Source organism: Mchenga conophoros, linkage group LG15 (assembly GCF_057382185.1).
Source record: "Mchenga conophoros isolate Kocher_MC1m ecotype Shallow Benthic linkage group LG15, M_conophoros_male_GT1.1, whole genome shotgun sequence".
NCBI classification, from domain to species: domain Eukaryota; kingdom Metazoa; phylum Chordata; class Actinopteri; order Cichliformes; family Cichlidae; genus Mchenga; species Mchenga conophoros.
The window spans coordinates 39963528-39976513 of NC_140540.1; the positions used below are offsets into that span (position 1 = coordinate 39963528).

Genomic DNA, 12986 nt, shown 5'->3' on the forward strand with positions numbered 1-12986 from the left:
CCCCCTGTGAGAAGGAACCATAGTGTGTAGATATAAGTAGGGCATAGGATTCTGTGTAATTAAGTTGGTGGAAATGCACCGTGGATTTAACGAAGGGGAAATGTGCATTTTTGAGCGTCCTAAATTAAGCCACTTATTCTGATATTTATTGGCAAACGCTGTTTATCTATTCTGTTACAGGAAACTCTGTTTGGGCCATGCATACAGGAACTGCTGACACGGAAAGATTTAGCTATGATTGCATATCATTACATGAATAAAATATGCATATGATTACATGAAAAAGTTTGTTCAATGATTCTTCAATTTGGGTTTGTTGGGATAGAAGGAGGAGGGGGCGCACAGCAGGCTTTGTCAATACCTTGCAAAGTAATAGGTTGATGACCTGGGTTAATAATTAACACCAAAATTACAAAAAGCAGTTTGGTAATTTTTCAATAGAGAACTGCATAGCTTCATGGTTAACATAAGCTTCCAGACACTGAGAAAGAATAATAAGAACTACAATAATTGCACTTATAACTTCTTGCTTCTTTGTGCTCTCCATTGTCGTGCACGTTCTCCTGACTCTTGGGGCTTCAAAACACGTTTCCTTTTTATCTCATACGTTCTGGTCATTTTCTTGAAACAGTAAGGACCTGCGGTGGTAAGAAAATCATTTATGACTTCCTATGTCCTGGCCAGTCCTCCAGGGCTCCTGCACAGTGTCAGGGGAATGTAGATGAGCCCACCTCAGCAGACTCTTTTTTGCCATTTTTTTTTTTCAATAGACCTGCAGATGGGTTCTTGTGCACTCAGACCCCCAGCGGGACCCTTTATCCTTGCTCTAAAAATGACCATCTGAGCTCCTCATCATAGACGGTTCAAGCGAGGCTGAGGCCTTTTTTCAACCCCTCATGTTTCTGTTGCCCAGAAACATTTCTGATTTACATGTACTGCTCAAAATTAAACATTATTCATCTGTTTTTTTAATGTGTCATCTTTGTCACTGAATCTACGCTTGAAGTTTTGTGCAGGGAATTCACACACAAAAGATTTATGTTGTAATTACTTGAGCATAATTACCGAGGAATCAGTTAATCAGCATGTTTCAAAACCAAATAGTTTGAAACATGTACACGAGGAATACACATACTATCCATTATTATGAAAAACATGAATCCAGGGTGCTCAAAAAATTGTTTGAAATAAAATCGACATTACTCTTGGGAGCAGAAAGTTTCCAGAACAGTCAGTCCAATTACAAGCAGGAAGATATTTTCTTCTTTGTGTTGTTTGTGTTGTGTGCTTTGTTTCCTACAAGCATACTTTAAAAAAACATTTGTAGCTACACAACATGAGCAGATCTTTTACTTCAGAATATAGGAGCAAGGATTCTAACCAAACCTTTAATTTATTCAACTTATTAAACATTTATCTTTATATTTTTTTCTGTGTCCACATTAAAAACACAAAGTACAACATGCAAAGGTTCTGTCCTGAGCCCAATTCTTACTAAACGTGACTTACACCATTATACCATCATGTGTCAAACAATACTTGCTATTGAAAGTCATCCACCATGTACCTAATTCCTATTTTGTGGAAAGGCTGAAGCCTGTCCCTGGATGAAAGGAGAAAAGCACCTGCCAATCCATCACTGTGCTACCCTGCAGTAGACAGATCCACATTTGTGCTACAGGCAGTTTATTGTCTCCAGTTAACCTGAGCTGCATGTCTTTGGACTGTGGGGAGAAACTGGAGCACCTGGAGGAAATATGCACAGACACGGGGACAAATATGTGAACCTCTCTGCTATAAAGTGACAGTGGTACTAAACCCTGTGGCTTCCCCAGTGAAATCCAGGCTAATGCTGATATTTTACAGCAGCAGCTACGCAGAGCGCACTGAGATTCTGTGCTTATGCACAAATTATGGGATTTGTTAATGCCTGCCTAAAAACAGGTGCAACCGTTAGATGGAAAAGGACGAGTAGGAGGCCACGTGTAAGGAAACATTCAGAGTGGAGCTCATTCATTAAAATCAAAAAACCCAAAAAGTGACTTTTGGTTATATTTACTCTAACGGTGCATTGTGTTATTGATAAGAAGGGAAGAGGGGGGCTTTACATAATAAAGGAGGAATATTTTGTCTGATGCTATGTTCTAATACATCACAATATGCTAGGATTACAACTGAATTCATCTTGAAGTAGACTTTTTGTCCTTCTTTTGCAGATTATAGAATGATCTTGTGGAAGGGATTAAGGATATTTGTAGACTATGATTAAACCCTGAATTTTAGATGCTCAGGAGGAGGTTGGGCCTGAAGAGGCTCGTGTTGGGAGTCAGTGCATTTTATAGCGAGAGCGTCTGTGGCACTTTGTGAATTTTACATGCAAAACATATATATATATAACATATGGAAAAGTGACAACTACTTGTGGTAATTACAGGAAAGCGCCCTGCCCCGCCAGAAATATTAGTTCACATGAATCAGTGTTTGATCATTTTGATACTGGGCGTTAAACATTCCTTATTGAGGTTAAAGTTATTAAATACTAATCAAACATGAAAACTAAGCACAGAATATTAACTTTAATCTCTGTACCTACTCAGGAATTTTCCTTTAAGAATATTGAATGTGTAAGTGTGTTAGCTTTACAAATGTGGCTCAGCATAAGAATAGATTTCACTCAGCATAAATTCTCTTTCTAAATCACATATTGCATGAATATGTTTCCTTTAGATTACAGTTAACAAGCTCTGTGTGTGGCTGAGGTTACTGCTTATGTGCTCTGACAAGGTGCTGTTTGCAGTTTCTCCCAAAGGAGGCTGAGCACTCTGGATTACAAGCAAGGCTAGCGTTTAGCTGCCACCCCAGACAACATGACTCATAAGCTCTAAAGAGCTGCCACATATGTCTGCATCATAAGTCCATTTGTGATATGACAACATGACCTTTGGATTGAGGCCCATCTGTTCTGCTTCAAATGTTTAGGAGAATTGCTTTGTGTTTGCACCGACTCAAGTTTTAGAAAATGTACAAACAACCATCTTTAAAAAAAGAAAAGATCTAATCCTCAGTGGAAGCTTTAACAAGCAGTAAATCCAAGAACACTGCGGTGTACTACATGTTCATTTTTCATCATATTTCATTTTGCTCTGCCTTCTTGGATTAAATATTTGATCATTTTCAGTGTAGTTGTGTTTCACTGTATTTTTGTTCCAGAATAATTCTGAATTTGAAGGTCCTTGTTGTTCATTTTATATACATCTTGGTATTAATTTATGTAAAGCAATTTGTTCATACACTTTTTAACATCTTGAAAGATCTGCTTCAGATGTGTACTTACATGGTCTGTCTGAGAACTACACCGTGCGCTCCGATCATCTGTTGTATGTTGGATACTTTGCTGCTCTTGTTAATGAAGATAATTCTCTATAACATGTCCTCATTTTTTAGGGTTGTAAATAAATTTATGGCAAGAATCGTTCATCACAGATTCTGTGTCCACTTACTTCTGATTGAAAATTGGAGTCAACTTTATTACTTTCATCAGCTCTGCTGCTGCTAGGAAAGTATTAAGGTGATTAGGTTGCGTAAAAAGGCAAAGAAGAGCTCGAGCTTCCTCCAAAAACCTCCGAGAGGAACTACAGAGTTGGAAGATTGCAAATGATTTGACTTTACAAGTCACTTGGTGAGTTTTTTAAAAATGTTTTGTACATTCATAACATTGTATTTATAACAACTGTATTTCTCACCCACATATTCTGTTCCACTAGTTATTATTTTACTGTGACTTTAAAATTTGTTGTGGTGTTACATTTATGCAGGCCTGTCTGTGAATTATTTAGTAATCCTTCAAAGACTTTAAAGATTAACCGCATTCTAAATAATCTACAAAATAGCGACGATAAGACCCAAGAGTGTGATGCACTGGAGCAACTGGGCACCTGAGCAAGCTTCAATTCAGACGGGACCTTCCTGTTAGTTTTCTGCCTGTGCGTGTGAACGTCCATCCAACTACACTCCTATACATACAATACATATCATAATTAGGTCTATGGTGACTGTGCTGTATTATATAACTGGACTAGGAAATGAGCCTGCATGATGTTTTATGTTTTATGTTAATGACAAGACCAGAGTGGCTCTGGCTCTCCTCCACACCGTGTCTTTGTCCTTTCTTCACCGCTCTCAGCAGATGGCCCCGCCCCTCCCTGAGCCTGGTTCTGCTCCTTCCTGTTAAAAGGGGGTTTTTGCTTCCCACTGTTGCCAAAGAATTTGCTCATAGGGGGTCTTAACGCCTCTACCTTAAAATATAAAGCGACTTGAGGTAACGATTGTTGTGATTTGGCAATATGTAAATAAGACAAATTAAACTAATTTGTCAATGATTCTATTTATTGAATCAGTGCAACAGCAAAGGAAACCAAGACACTTAAACGAGAGGCATGGAACTGGTTAGGTGTTGTTAAAAATACACAGCTGACAATAAAACATCTACAAATCCAAAGATTAAAATAAAAGAAGGTAGCATTGGTACTGTAAAAAATCAAAATGCGTAGAGGCAAACAGAGAAATTGTAAATAAACCAAGACCTTCAAAGCCGTCATGACACCACTGCAGCAGTGGAAAGATGTTTTTTTTACCATCTGCCACAATTAGTCACCCGCACAAATACACAAAATATAAAAAAAGAGTTACCTTAGCTGCACATAACTCTCATAGCCTGCGTCCAGCATGAGGAATTATTTTATGACATGCTGTATACAAAAGTAATTGGAAACATTACTGAAACAAATTTAATATTTAAAATTTTTAATTACACCACACTCACAATAATAACACTGAGAGAGACCGTGCAGCCCTGTAGTGCTATTCATCAGTGGAAGGAGGTAAGAAGCTTTGTGTTTGGCATTTATGCCTAATATGCTACAGACTTAATTCAAGGTGGACATAAAAAACTACACCTTCTTGCAGGTTGCATGGCTAGGTAACTAGTTACACATGGTTATGGTGTAATCAGTTATCGTGGGTTTTAACCTAGCAACAACCTCTGTGTGTCCACACATACACAGGCATTTTTTTAAAGAGGGGTTTTGCCAGCCCTGAGACTGGCGATGTGCCCAGGCTGTACCATGCCTCCTGCACTATGATAGCTGGGATAGGCTCTAGCTTAACTGCAACCGTGAATTGGTTGGTTGGATGGATGGATGGATGGATGGATGGATGGATGGATGGGCTTTTTTTTCTACAGAGCCACATCCACATGAGCATCATTTTTGAAAAATATTTGGCCATACTGTCAAGAGTAAAGTAACAGGTGGTGATATAAGCCTAACCTTACTGAAATATTAGCCAATCAGATAAGGGGGGAAATGTTCCCCCAGTAGCTGTAGAAAAGACCCAGTAGCTGTTTGTGTACATGTAATTGTGTAAAAATTCCAAATAGTAAGATTAACAGCAATAATATTTTGTTTATATCTGATATTGCAGAAAAATGCCGAATGCACACAATAATCAACAGCCTCATGTCAAAAAAGAATAAAGGAGATTAAAGGTACACAAAATCTTTGTTTTTCTTTTCCAAATGAAAAGGAAGGTCTTAATTCTGCAATGAGGCTTTCAGGAGCTCTTTTTTCAGTGACCTAAAATGTCATTTATGTGTAGAAAATGCACGAAAAAAGCACATGTACATGTGGGCAGAATTTGTTTTAGCATATAATGTGCCCAACGTCACTGCATTAAGCTTGTGTGCAAAAACGGTTTCTATCTATCTGAATCATTTTTGCTTCATAAAAACTCTGGAGGACTTACTCGTCCATCTGGACAGTGACGTTAGGGTTTACCCTGCATTGATTAATAGATGTGCAGCTGATTAGTGTCTGCTAGACCTCACCTTTGCTAAGTGGAGTCACTGAACTGGACCTCTTTGTGCTGTGGGTAGGGTGACCAAGTCCAGACAAACTAAATGTGGGGCAATATTTCCATGGGACTAAGTGGGATTAATTAGCAATCACTTAGCAAGCATTATTCACTGCTAAGTGAATATTGTAGGAATTAAAAAGAAGCTGAAGTTTGTGCTAATGGTCTCGTGTGATAGTCTTTATATATGTGTGCTCTTCCTTGAGCTATATCCAATCACTTATCTGTGTCACCATATTTTCTCCCGTGTGAAATTGAAAAATAAGCCCACCCTTTGTGGTAGTTATCATCATGTTCAACAAAATCTTGTGACTTATGGGATAAAAAAGCATTCACTTCACATGTATTAAATAAAAGGCAAACTTCAGAAAAGTCTTTGTCTTGCAGAGCCAATCAAAATGTAGAGCACTGTCTCAACATGCAGGACGGCGGGACGAGGGATAAAAATGTTGTGCAGTCCTGCATAAAGAAGGACATCTGGTTACACGTGTTGGTGACAAATAATGCAGCCTGCTGTGTGGTGCAGTCCCCAAAAACACTTTATTAATTATTAAATTAATTTGGTCTGTTTAAATCTGCTATAGAAATAAACTCACATGACTTGGATTACATCACACTGGCTATGCCCATCATCATACAGACTAGAAATTCAACTGTGGACAGTGCTGGTGCTATCCTCCCATTAGCACGTCATTTTACACTAACTCCCTGAAAATGGAACTACCTTAAGATGCACGATCTGTGGCACAATCAACAATGTGTGCTTTTTTCAAATGAATGGAGCAATAATAATAACAAGAAGAATATTTTTTAAATAAAAGACAAGACTGTGGGACAAGTGTAAAATTGCTTTCACCCCTTCTGTGCCAACCAGCAGGCCAGGTCATCGCTGCCGTTCCATCGTGAGAATATTTTGTGGAAATCAACTTTAAAATGAGAGTGGGAAGGTTACGTTTGTGTGAAGAGCAGAACCACTGACTAAAACGAATACTAATTACAGTGCAAACAGCTCATGCTGGAAAAAGTTTTTTTTCCTATATATATATATACATTTATATTTTTCTACAGTCCATCTTATGTTCCACATGCACTGTGGAAATCTGTGTGTTTTGACATCTGAAATAAAGACTGCATATATTAAAGCTTCGCATTTCACTCATCACTCGTATCAATCAAAGGTGTGAAAACGTTTAAATATACAACGCTGCAGACATGAGAAACTAGCTGTTGACATATCTCAGATAAATTAGACCCATAAACAAACAGTTCCATGGGAAATCATCTGTTAACTTAATGCGTTTGGTAAGAATGTATTTGTGCAGTTAGTGTCAGAGGGCACTCTGCTGTTAAATCAATCGGTGACCATCATTATTCTTAACTGTTTAAGGAAAGCAGTTTGTTCTCTGCCAAATATGCCTGTATTCTTCATCTACTGCACGACTGCGGAAATAGTTTTGCAGTAAATGATCTCTCATTTACCTCCTCATTTCCTGATTTGATAGGACCCGTTTGAGCTTGACATTGCCATAAAGCCGTAGTTAAAATTCTCATTTAGAGCAGTAACTGTCTTCCAATAATATGAAAAACGTCTTAACAACATGAAGATCAGCAAACAAATCTCCCAGGAGCACATCCTGCCATATCACTGGCTGTCAGTAAGACCCATCACAGTTTATCTGACTGAGGAAACGGATAAGAAAATAAGTCTCATGGGAACGAGTCCTTAGATAGTGTTAAGGAGCTGAAATAGTTTTGATTCCTCACTGGATAGTTTGTTTTCTGAAGAAATTTGACCCGAGCTCAGGGGTCAGCAGCTCGTCACAATTACCCTTTAGATCCTTTGGGTCCACACTGGGAAAAAAACGGCATCTCCGAGACCTTTGACTGATCATAAGTGTCACAGGAAGCGAAGAATCAAGTTGGCAAAATCTTTATCAGCCCATCAGCACCACTACATGACACGGGAAGACAGCCAGGCATTCTTCTCACAGGAGATCGGTTTCTTGGCTCAGCCTGTGTTTGAGTGGGTCCTGCCACTTCACTGTTGCTGATAGTAACCCATTTGGCAGCCAGGCATGACTCAGCTGTCTGGTGGTGGGCTTAGGTGGATGGAGTAAGCAAATCCAGTCATTGTGAACTTCATTGCAGTCATTTTAGGAATGTTGTGTGAGCGCCTCATTCACCGTATAGTTTCAAAGAGATAAAACCCATCTCTCACTTAGATCCATTCTTTTCAAACAGGGATCAAAAGCTATGATTATTGGGAACGCTGCATACTCATAATATAAAAGGCTTCAGTGAAGGACAGTGCAACAGGGCTCTCTTGCTGTTGCAAGGAGCTGTCGCTGTCACTGTAGACAGTCTTTCATAAAACAAAACTGTCAGCCTAATCCCCCCAGATTCCCCTCGTGTATTTGCTCAAATCCTGCGTGTAGATTTCTAAAAGTTGTAAATAAATGGATGCACTACAACATAAAGTGCAGAATATAGAAAGAAAAGTCAGCTTTTTATTTTATTTATCTAGCAAGAGCAAAATGCAATGCATATACTGTACCAAATATAGCTAAAAGAATCTGTGCTCTGTAATGAGGCACAGAATTTAGAATTTTAATGGACAAAAACATATTAAATGCAACCAGAGTAAACATTTAAACGGAAGTACTGCTCTCTCAGATACCTGAGCATTACACCAAACCTGAATACAGACCAGCAGTGTTTTCACGTATACAATGAAGAGCAGTTAATCAGATCATTTTGATATCACATAAGTCAGCATATATTATCTCTCAATCTGACACAAAAAGGATGAGTTTTGCTGCCATACTTGTAATTTCTGCCCAGATATGTGGCAGTTTGTGGCTAACAAGCCGACAAGATGTGAATAGCTTTCTAAAGTACAACTTGGTCATAGATAAAGCATATCATTCACTCGTTGACAGAATTATCAGTATGCGTAACAGATCACTCGATTGTTGTTAATCAATTTAACCTCCTGAGACCCGAGCTCGTGTTTGGGATGCATTTGTAATTTCTCCTAGCTATTTAGGATTAGGTGGACCTGACAAGTATATAAAATAAGCTTTCTCTTTGAACCCATTATAATAAAGTCAGTGTTACTTAATAAAGTGTGAAGCAGTAGTAGAAACAGATGTAATGTTAATAATTGGATGTGATGTCTGCAGTTGTATCATGCAAATCGCATGCATCAAAGATCCATCCAGCAAATACTGTAAAGGTAACGAATGACTCAGATCATTCATATTTTATTTTTATAGATCTCAGTGAATGAAAGTGTATTCATCCGCCAGCATGGAAATTAGTTGTATGCTTTTAGTTTTGTCCTTTTGATCTTTCACAGTAAATGTTGCTAATTATACAAAATTAATAAAGTCTTCTTGTCAAAATTTAGAATAACAGACGGGCTCAGGCCCAACTTTCCTTTTAATATACCTTTTCTTTATCCTGTCACCAAATAAATGATCTCTTTTCTCTCATATTTATCTATTTTTTCCTGCATTTGTTTTCAGGGAAACTGGAAAACTGAGCATGATCGTGCTCATGAAAGCAGACCTGCTGCTGTGTTTGCTGCATCTTCAGTGATATCTGTTACTTTTGAAACTCCGCTCGCTCTCCAGAGGTGATCCAGTCTGCACATGTGCTACTGTGCACTCATCTAGCCTTCAGTGATGAGAGGCTGTTATTTGTGACATAATCAGATCTGCTATAAACAGATCAACTCCACAGACGGAGCAGCATGAATGATGTGTTTTTCCATTTACCAGGAATTAGCTGGAGAAAATAATGACACGGATAATAGAAAAATACAAAAGCTGTAAAACATACATGTGTATGTCCCACAATAAAAATAATGAAATGATCAAAATGTGTTAGATAGATTAAGGTGAGCATTAAGGTTCTGGTGAAGGCTGCATTTCACATGGATGCATTTTGAAGACAATAATGTCCTGAACTACTCGCTTGGTTTACACCCTCAATCTAGCAAAGTACATCTCATTTTAATTCCCACTTATTTTCAACCAGTGACCACTAATCAATAGACTTTTTTGAATTTTTCCTGGAAGTGGCAGCAGTTTCCTCTGAGGATGCAGTCAGCACAGTGTTTGCTTAACAATTTGTGGGCAGCCCCTGTTTATAAGCAACAGTGTGAGTAAAGCAGTACTGTTTGCCACTATGATTAGTTTGGTTCTGTGTAGGCTGCAGATTGGAGGATTATTGGTCCAGGGAGCGATGTTTAGAAAGTCAATCACAGCCACACAATACATGCAAATGTCTGCATAGCAAATACGCAACATAACACGAATGGTCAAATAAAGAGCGGACATTGACTCGGATTGTGTGATTTTGCATGGGCGTGTCTCTGCTCCAGCTCTACTGCCATCCTCAATAAGCAGAGGTTTGGAGAGAGTCTGTACCGCAGGGGTAAACATCATTCATTCATTCATTCATTCGTTCATTCATTCATTCATCTTCACGTGATCAAACAATGGAACCAGCCCAAAAATGAGCTTTGCTGTCACCCTAAAATTTCACGTTTAAACAAACATGTTGAGAATAAACATTTCGAATTTCATGAAACTTGTGATGCTTAAAACTTGAGGTGTGTTTTTTCTGTATTTTCATGTGTGTACGGATTTGTTTATTTTTTATTTCTTTTTGCAGGCAAAGATTTTCCTTGCCTAGTCCGAAAACAATTAGTAAAAAGAAACAAGCGCATCATTGAGCAGTTATTCTAAGAGATACTTTTCATTAACTGGAAACATGAATGTAAAGTTGTTCGTGTATTTCTTTGGATAAATCATCGCTAATTTAACTGACTTGAAAATGTCACGAATTATGATTTGTGCGTTTAGCCCGAGGGTATTATGGAAATGTACGTTTTGTCGTGATTTATATCCATACATTAATATTTAGAGTTTATGCATTTTTATGTGAGAAGTGGATGGTGAGATTCGTGGTGGACATGCAGGCAGAGCAGCAAATATCTGTGAGTGTCAGTAAAAGCACCCTTCTTTTCTTAAATTTAACCAAATCACACCAAGAATTTTCTATCTGTGACTTATTTGCATTTAGTTGCAGTTAAAGAAAATCTAGCTAAACGTTGCAAAGTTTAATTAATATTAAAGAAGTCATCTATTTTCCTTCATAAACAAATGTGGTCTAACGAAGCAGCGAGGAGGGGAATGTTTACCTATCTCAGCTTTAATTGAGGACAAAATCCATTAGTCCTTGTCCCGGCAGAACCAAGGTGCTATAATGTTCTGCTATTCTCATGACAAGTTTAGACCCAGGACCTCTAGATCTTAAACCAATATATGGCTTATTAATAGAATTTATGTGCCATATACCATCTTCTTGGATGGGGTGCCTAATTATCCCCCAAGCTGAATAATATTGGTGTGCTTTATTAATGTTCCACGGTATTGCCAGGGACAACCAATAAATACGGCACTGGGGATTCTGCCAAATGAAATGGGAATATTTCAGTCTTTTAATGAAGCACTGTCAATGCACACCACATATACCCTTATTTAAATATGCACAAGATCCTTCAAAGACATATTATACAAAGGATGGGTAAGTGATGGTAGCTGACTTTCCTTTTACAACCGAAGAGCTGCTTTGAGCCACCTTGGGTCCCTCCTTATGAGAAAAACAACCTCACTGTATAAGCGAGATTCGGGGCATGCTTTTTATTATCATGATATTGTTCAGCAGGCGCACGTAATGAGCACCTTGGTGCCTAATCCCATCGGAACCGGCGGGAAAGGTTTACATTACAGACGTGAACTTTTACCGCCGTGGGTCAGGAGATCAAGGTACCGGGCTTGATTTCTCTCACCTTTCATTGGAACATAATGGAAACTCAAACATCATTATCAGTACATCGAGCCATAAAAGACAAATGTGTGTGTTACTGCTTACATTCTGTTTTCCTCAGTGTTTTATGTCCTCCCTAAGGAGATGTTGAGGCCTGTGGCAGATCGGCCATAAATCCCAAACTTAGTCTTTTTTTATCGCAGTGGGAGGTGGCTGTCTGGCTGAAGATTGACCATGTCTCAGGGCTGGGTAGAGACCTATATGACAGGCCCCACTGAGGACTGAATGGACAGCAGTGTCTGATGAATGGCCTGCCTCTTTCTTAATCACAAAGCACTCACTACAAGTAAGACTTCAACAAAGGCAAGTGTGGTTGTACTGGGCAATTTCAGGGATCTCAGTGTGTCTTTGGTTACTTTTGTTTGGTTTATCTGTGTAAGACTTCTTTAATGAGTGGTGTTGCTTAGTCAATGGGCTTGTAATCCAGGCACTAGAGATCCTGAATTATCAAAGAAGCTAGTGGCACCAGGAACAGCCTTGCCTCTTGCAATCTATAACAACACTCGAGGAGGTCTTCGAGGAGAAGGTGGGAGAAAGGGAAATTTAGCAGATGGAGGTACAAAAGAACCAAAAAAGACATTTTTATTATTATTAATCTCTTTATCGCTACAGATTGTAGCAGGGTCCCTACTGTGGGTTTGAATGAGCCACTTAGTCACAGTCTATAGATCGCAGATCTAAGCAATGTATTGCTGTGGACACTGTTAGCAACAACATTTATTTTATCTGTATCAGTCAAGCGTACACTTAAAATATTTATCTTGCTGTCAGACCGGCTCTTTTCTAAAGGGAACTGAAGCCATTATATTGCCCTTTTCAAAGCCACCAGACGCCTTTGGTGTTTTAACACGTTCTAAGCTAACCCTTTAAACACCAAAGTTACACAATAACACAAACTAACTAACCATTTGAGGCAGCGGCAGACCAGCAGCTCCCTTGTTCTGTGAAGTAAAATGACTGTTTTCATCAAAGGAGCAGCAGTTTTCAGGAGCGCATAGATGCGTACGCTCTCTATTGGAAAGTGAGGTAAAGTACTTGTATGCAAGTGATACTGCAAACTTGTAGGTGGAAATGGTTAAAATATGTTTTCCTGCAAAGCAGTAATTGCTCAGCTTCTGTGCCAGTATCCTCTGTAGTTTGAACGACCCCACAAATCCAGTAAAAGCAAAAACCTAAAA

The 12986-nt window shown here is 38.7% G+C and overlaps 1 long non-coding RNA gene across 1 annotated transcript in view; it reads left to right on the forward strand.

The window, feature by feature from the left end:
- Positions 1–242, forward strand: part of LOC146558905 (uncharacterized) — a 64130-nt gene extending 63888 nt beyond the window's left edge. The window contains exon 5 of the long non-coding RNA XR_014888597.1: positions 181–242. This is a non-coding gene — a long non-coding RNA (uncharacterized LOC146558905). The remainder of the gene's footprint in view (positions 1–180) is intronic.
- Positions 243–12986: the final 12744 nt, after the last annotated feature.